Source organism: Oryx dammah, unplaced genomic scaffold (genome assembly GCF_014754425.2).
Source record: "Oryx dammah isolate SB20612 unplaced genomic scaffold, SCBI_Odam_1.1 HiC_scaffold_27, whole genome shotgun sequence".
NCBI classification, from domain to species: Eukaryota; Metazoa; Chordata; class Mammalia; order Artiodactyla; family Bovidae; genus Oryx; species Oryx dammah.
Window position 1 is genome coordinate 122,123,896 of NW_024070211.1, and position 7,720 is coordinate 122,131,615.

The following is a 7,720-nucleotide window of genomic DNA, read 5'->3' on the forward strand; positions in this document are numbered from 1 at the left end:
TGCTCCCAACCCTATATCAATTCTGAGAAATCTTTTACAAATATAAATCTGATTGTGTCATTTGCCTGCCCAGAACACTCCAGTGGTTTTCCGTATCACTTTGACATAAACCAGACTCCCTCCTGTGACCCCCGTGACCCCCCAGGGTTTGCCCCTGCTACTTTCTCAGAATTTGCCTCCTCCCTCTCTCTCCATTCTCCACTCTACTCCCTCCACACTTCCTCCAAGTCGTTGGGCAATTTCCAGCTTCAGGATTTTCAAATGGCCCTTCAACCCAACAGAACTACTACCCTCACATCAAGCACGGCAGTCTCCTTATCCTAGTGGGACCAACCAAAATGTCTGTTCTTCAGAGAAAATTTCCCTAACCACCAGGCATGAATTCAGATGTTTCAAGCTCTGAAGCTTATGTAATTTGGGAGAAGTTTTTTTTTAAGGAAAAATTGTAAATCTTAAATTTGTAGATCTTGTTAAAAACACATGATCATAGGGCTCCGTGGCTGGAACAAGTGAAGGACTCTAAAGCTTAAGATCATTACCTTCACCATGATTCTTACTCCATGACTACCCTTGTTAAGTAGGTCCTCTCCACCCTACCCTCACCTCCAGCCCATGGCCTCTATCAGCAAATCCTCTTTACCCTTCTTACCACTTCTCACAATTTGTCAGCTGTCTTGTCTGCCTCCAGCATCAGACTGTGCATTCCAGCAGGGCGAGTACCTTGCAAAAACTCCTACAGCAAATGTCGCATCAACATGCCATTGAATGAGTGGGTGACGAAATGTCCCTTAACAATTAACAATGCTAGCTAAATGTAAAGAACTAATTTAAATCTGCACCTGATCAAAGCAGCCTTGTTTTCTGTCCCTCTCTCCCATAAGAAGAAGAACCTTACAATATATCATAATTCCTGGTGTGGAGGAAAAAATTGCTATGTCCTCTCTATCTACTTCAAGCCTCAAGAATTTTTTTTTTTTGGTTTAATATTCTTTTTTAAATTTATTTTTTATTGAAGGATAATTGTTTTGTAGAATTTTGTTGTTTTCCGTCAAACCTCAACATGAATCATTCATAGGTATATATATATATCCCCTCCTTTTGAACCTCCCTCCCATCTTCCACCCCATCCCAACCCTCTAGATTGCCTCAGAGACCCTGTTTGAGTTTCCTGAGCCATACAGCAAATTCCCATTGGCTATCTATTTTATATATGGTAATGTAAGTTTCCATGTTACTCTTTCCATACATCTCACCCTCTCCTCCCCTCTCCCCATGTCTGTAAGTCTATTCTCTATGTCTGTTTCTCCATTGCTGACCTGTAAATAAATTCTTCAGTACCATTTTTCTAGATTCCATATATATGCATTAGAATACGATATTTAGCTTTCTCTTTCTGACTCACTTCACTCTGTATAATAGGTTCTAAGTTCATCCACGTCATCAGAACTGACTTAAACATGTTGCTTTTTATGGCTGAGTAATAGTCCACTGTGTATATGTACCACAATTTTATCCATTCATCTGTTAATGGACATCTAAGTTGCTTCCATGTTCTAGCTGTTATAAATAGTGCTATAATGAACAATGGGATATATGTGTCTTTTTCAACCCTGGTTTCTGCAGATACATGCCTAGGAGTGGTATTGCTGGGTCATATGGTGGTTTTATTCCTAGTTTTTAAAGGAATTTCCATCTTAAAAAACCATCTTCCATATGACTGTATCAATTTACATTCCCACCAACAGTGCAAGAGGATTCTGTTTTCTCCACATCCTCTCCAGCATTTATTGTTTGTAGACTTTTTGATGGTGGCCATTCTGACCAGGGTAAGGTGATATCTCATTGTAGTTTTGATTTGCATTTTTCTAATACTGAGCGATTTTGAGCATCTTTTCATGTGTTTGTTAGCCATCTGTATGTCTTCTTTGGAGAAATGTCTGTTTAGGTCTTTTTCCCATTTTTTAATTGAGTGTTTGTTTTTCTGGTGTTGAGTTGTATGAGCTGTTTATATATTTTGGAAACTAACTCTTTTTAGTTGTTTCATTTGCTATTATTTGCTCCCATTCTGAGGGTTGTCTTTTCACCTTGCGTATAGTTTCCTTTGTTGTGCAAAAGTTTTTAAGTTTAATCAGGTCCCACTTGTTTACTTTTGCTTTTATTTCCATTACTCTAGGAGGTGGGTCATTGGAGAAGGAAACGACAACCCACTCCAGTGTTCTTGCCTGGAGAATCTCAGGGACAGAGGAGCCTGGGGGGCTGCCGTCTATGGGGTCACACAGAGTCAGACACAACTGAAGCGACTTAGCAGCAGCACCAGAAGGTGGGTCATAGAGGATCTTGCTTTGATTTATGTCATCCGTGTTCTGTCTATGTTTTCCTTTAAGAGTTTTACATTTTCTGGTCTTACTTTTAGGTCTTTAGTCCATTTTGAGTTTATTTTTGTGAACAGTGTTAGGAAGTTTCTAATTTCATTCTTTTACTGTCCAGTTTTCCCAGCTGTATACTGTCACCCTGCTTATTTAACTTCTATGCAGAGGACATCATGAGAAACGCTAGGCTGGAAGAAGCACAAGCTGGAATCAAGATTGCTGGGAGAAATATCAATAATCTCAGATATGCAGATGACACCACCCTTATGGCAGAAAGTGAAGAGGAACTCAAAAGCCTCTTGATGAAAGTGAAAGATGAGAGTGAAAAAGTTGGCTTAAAGCTCAACATTCAGAAAACTAAGATCATGGCATCTGGTCCCATCACATCATGGAAAATAGATGAGGAAACAATGGAAACAGTTTCAGACTTTATTTTGGGGGCTCCAAAATCACTGCAGATGGTGACTTCAGCCATGAAATTAAAAGACGCTTACTCCCTGGAAGGAAAGTTATGACCAACCTAGACAGCATATTGAAAAGCAGAGACATTACTTTGCCAACAAAGGTCCGTCTAGTCAAGGCTGTGGTTTTTACAGTGGTTGTGTATGGATATGAGAGTTGGACTGTGAAGAAAGCTGAGCACTGAAGAATTGATGCTTTTGAACTGTGGTGTTGGAGAAGACTCTCGAGTGTCCCTTGGACTGCAAGGAGATCCAACCAGTTCATTCTAAAGATCAGTCCTGGGTGTTCTTTGGAAGGAATGATGCAAAAGCTGAAACTCCAGTACTTTGGCCACCTCATGTGAAGGGTTGACTCATTGGAAAAGACTCTGACGCTGGGAGGGATTGGGGGCAGGAGGAGAAGGGGACGATAGAGGATGAGATGGCTGGATGGCATCACCGACTTGATGGACGTGAGTCTGAGTGAGTTGGTGATGGACAGGGAGGCCTGGCGTGCTGCAATTCATGGGTTCACAAAGAGTTGGACATGACTGAGCCACTGAGCTGAACTGAACTGAACTTTCCCAGCATCATTTATTGAAGAGGCTGTCTTTGCCCCATTGTATATTTTTGCCTCCTTTGTCAAAAATAAGGTACCCATAGGTGCATGCATTTATTTCTGGGTTTTCTATCTTGTTCCGCTGGTCTATATTTCTGTTTTTATGCCTGTACCATACTGTCTTGATGACTGTAGCTTTGTACTATAATCTGAGGTCAGGAAGGTTGATTCCTCCAGCTCCATTCTTCTTTCTCAAGACTGCTTTGGCTATTCCGGGTTTTTTGTGTTTCCATATGAATCATGAAATTTTTTGTTCACGTTCTGTGAAAAATGCCATTGGTAATTTGATAGGGATCATATTGAATCTGTAGATTGCATTTGGTAGTATAGTCATTTCCACAATATTGATTCTTCCTACTCAGGATCATGGAATAGCTCTCCATCTCTTTATGTTGTCTTTGATTTCTTTCATTAGTGTCATAATTTTCTATGTACAGTTGTTTTGTCTCCTTAGTTTATTCCTAGATACTTAATTCTTTTTCTTGCACTGGTGAATGGGATTGATTCATTAATTTCTCTTTCTGATATTTCATTGTTAATATATAGAAATACACGTGATTTCTGTGTATTGATTTTGTATCCTGCAACTTTGCTAAATTCATGGATTTGCTCTCGTAGTTTTCTGATACTACCTTTAGGGTTTTCTATGTACAGAGTCATGTCATCTGCAAACAGTGAGAGCTTTACTTCTTTTCCAATCTGGACTCCTTTTATTTCTTTTTCTTCTCTGATTGCTGTAGCTAGGACTTCCAGAACTATGTTGAATAATAGTGGTGAAAGTGGATACCTTTGTCTTGTTCCTGATCTTAATCTTTCAGTTTTTCACCATTGAGAATAATGTTTGCTGTATGCTCATCATATATGGCCTTTACTGTGTTGTGATAGGTTCCTTATATGCCCATTTTTTGGAAAGTTTTAATCATAAACGGCTGCTAACTTTTGCCAAAGACTTTTTCTGCATCTATTGAGATGATCACGTTTTTTATCTTTCAATTTGTTAATATGGTGTATCACATTGATTTATTTGCATATATTGAAGAATCCCTGCATTCCTAGAATAAACCCAACTTGATTATAGTGTATGAACTTTTTAATGTGTTGCTGAATTCTGTTTGCTAAAGTTTTGTTGAGGAGTTTTGCATCTATGTTCATCAGTGATACTGGCCTGTTGTTTCCTTTTTTTGTGTCGTCTTTGTCCGGTTTTGTTATCAGAGTGATGGTGGCCTTGTAGAATGAGTTTGGAAGTGTTCCTTCCTCTGCAATTTTTTGAAAGAGTTTTAGAAGGATAGGCATTAGCTCTTCTCTAAATGTTTGATAGAATTCTCCTGTAAAGCCATCTGGTCCTGGGCTTTTGTTTTTTGGGAGATATTTGATCACAGCTTCAATTTCAGTGCTTGTATTTGGGTTGTTCATAATTTCTATTTCTTCCTTGTTCAGTCTTGGAAGATAGAACTTTTCTAAGAATCTGTCCATTTCTTCCAAGTCATCCATTTTATTGCCATGTAGTTGTTCATAATAGTCTCTTATAATCCTTTGTATTTCTGCATTGTCTGTTGTAACCTCTCCTTTTTCATTTCTAATTTAGTTGATTTGATTCTTCTCTTTTTTTTCTTGATAGGTCTGGCTTAAGGCTTGTCAATTTTGTTTATCTTCTCAAAGAACCATCTTTTAGTTTTACTAATCTTTACTATTATTTCTTTCATTTCGTTTTCATTTATTTCTGCTTGGATCTTTATGATTTTTTTCCTTCTCCTAATTTTGGGGGGTTTTGTTGTTCTTCTTGTTTTCCCAGTTGTTTTAGGTGTAAAGTTGGGTTGTATATTCGATGTTTCACTTGTTTCTTGAGGTAGGGTTGTATTGCTATAAATTCCCTCTTAGAACTGCTTTTGCTGCATCCCATAGGTTTTGAATTGTCATTTTTTTTCATTGTCACTTGTTTCTAGAAATGTTTTGATATCCCTTTTGATTTCTTCAGTCACCTGTTGGTTATTTAGAAATGTGTTGTTTAATCTCCATGTGTTTCTTACAGTTTTTTTTTTTTTTCTTGTAATTGATATCTAGTCTCATAGCATTGTGGTCGGAGAAGATGCTTGATATGATTTCAATTTTCTTAAGTTTACTGAGGTTTGATTTGTGACCCAAGATGTGGTCTATCCTGGAGAATATTCCATGTACACTTGAGAAGAAAGTGTATTCTTCTGCATTTGGATGGAATGTCCTGAAGCTATTGATGAAATCCATCTCATCTAATGTATCTTTAACACTTGTGTTTCCTTATTAATTTTCTGTTGTGATGATCTGTCCATTGGTGTGAGTGGGGTGGTAAAGTCTCCTACTGTTATTGTGTTACTGTCAATTTCTCCTTTTATGTCTGTTAGTGTTTGTCTTATGTATTGAGTTGCTCCTATGTTGGGTGCATAAATAGTTACAGTTGTTATGTCTTCCTCTTGGATTGATCCCTTGATCATTATGTAGTGCCCTTCCTTATCTCTTGTAATATTCTTCAAAAATACGGAATGTTTCATGAATTTGCATGTCATCCTTGCCCAGGGGCCATGCTAATCTTCTCTGTATTGTTCCAATTTTAGTATATATGCTGCCCATCCAAGCACAAGCCTGAGGAATTTTTAAAGCCACCTAATTTCCAGAGATAAAAAATCAATTGTCCAAGAGGGTGGGCCTGTTTACACGAATCAGAATCACCATCCTCTGTGTTTTAGGGGGAGGTTCTGCATCAACATGGCTGTGGTGATGCTAGTCAGGGGCCAGAGCTGCAGCCTCTGTGGAGCCCTGGGCTCTCAGCAGTCTAGGCCTCTCCTCTCTGGACACTTTGTGCACCCGTTGCCTCATTATATTCCCATTTTTGTTTGCAAGCCTCTCCATATCACTGGAAGAATCATTAAATGACTTCCAGCATACTCTTTTTGAATAGGAGAAATGATAAACCACTTTTTAAAAATGGTTTAAGTTTGGTTTTATCTGGACTAGACAAGGATGATTGTTCTCAAGTTTAGAATGCTACAAAAATCTTGTCTGCCTTCTATTGAAAATTCTTCAAAAAAGCATAAGTTGTACAAATCCAGAAATGAGCTTGAGGTTCTTCTGTATTTATATGAACAAACTGTATTTTAGTTGTCAAGTGGCTCAGGATCTTTGCTATTCATTTATTTGTGGCAGATTAAACAGTCACCAGAGTATATATTCTATGGTTAAATTAACCTGAACTAGGTCAATCATGGTAGCAATTGAACCTCCCTCTGATACGTTGCAGATTGGACCTTGGTGTGACCATATTCCACTATAAGCTACAGCTTACCAAACACAAACTTCTGACTGGGAGCAGTTTCAGAATCAATTTAAATTCAAATAAAAAGGCACTCCAGTGAGAGGCACATTAAGATGTTTAAATTATGGGGCATGTGGGATTCATCAAGCAAGGGAAGCTGTTGTAAATCAAGCTTATGGTGAATGGGTTAAACACACAAGGGGGTTTTAATGCATGAGCAACACTTCCTAGTATCTTTTTCTAGTTTGAGCAACTTAAATGGAAATGTTAAGGAAAGAGCAAGGAGTAAGTAAGGTTTATACCAACTACCAACCACCATATTTATAGTTTTTCACTATTACTGTCACGCCAGCTTTAAAAATGAGGAATAATTAGCCCTAGGAACACATTTCAATACATGGAACTAGAATGAACTGGAGGGAGGGCCGGAGAGAAATGAGACCGGCAGTTTGAGGGACTTTTAAAAAGAATTGCCCTTTGTTCTTGCTTCTTTTGTAGATTCTGCCATTTTGTATTATATGTGGATTTTCCCTGCTGGATTATCCTATTCCACTTCTTACCTTCATTTCCTAGCCCTGAGCCTTGCAACAAAATCTGTGTTTGTTGAATGGGTGTGCAGTGAACAAAGTGGCACCCTCGGTCTGGATATCTGAGCACTCATTCATGCAGGACTTTATTCCTAAAGAATGTGCCTTTGCAGGAACAACAACAAAAAAATATTATTGGATGGTCAAATAGATCCTATGAATAACTGTTTAAAGCCAGGAGACAGACACCTCCCTTTCATGGCTCACCCCTTTCAATCCTCTTTTCTTTATGCTAGGTACTGTGTATTCTCTGGCAGCTTCTAAGGCCTCTTTCAGCCCTAGCTACTTAATTAATACTAAGGATATATTAGTTAGTACTTAACTAATATTAGTTATTAATACTAATTAATATATTAGTTAGTACTTAATACTAAGGATATATTTCCTAAGCCCTTGCATTTTAAGCAGATTTCTAAAGA

At 38.2% G+C, this 7,720-nt stretch overlaps 1 non-coding gene across 1 annotated transcript; it reads right to left on the reverse strand.

Moving 5' to 3' along the window:
- Window positions 1-5,933: 5,933 nt before the first annotated feature.
- LOC120855253 lies at window positions 5,934-6,040 on the reverse strand. The gene has a single exon (XR_005719216.1). It is a non-coding gene; the product is annotated as a U6 spliceosomal RNA (small nuclear RNA).
- Window positions 6,041-7,720: the final 1,680 nt, after the last annotated feature.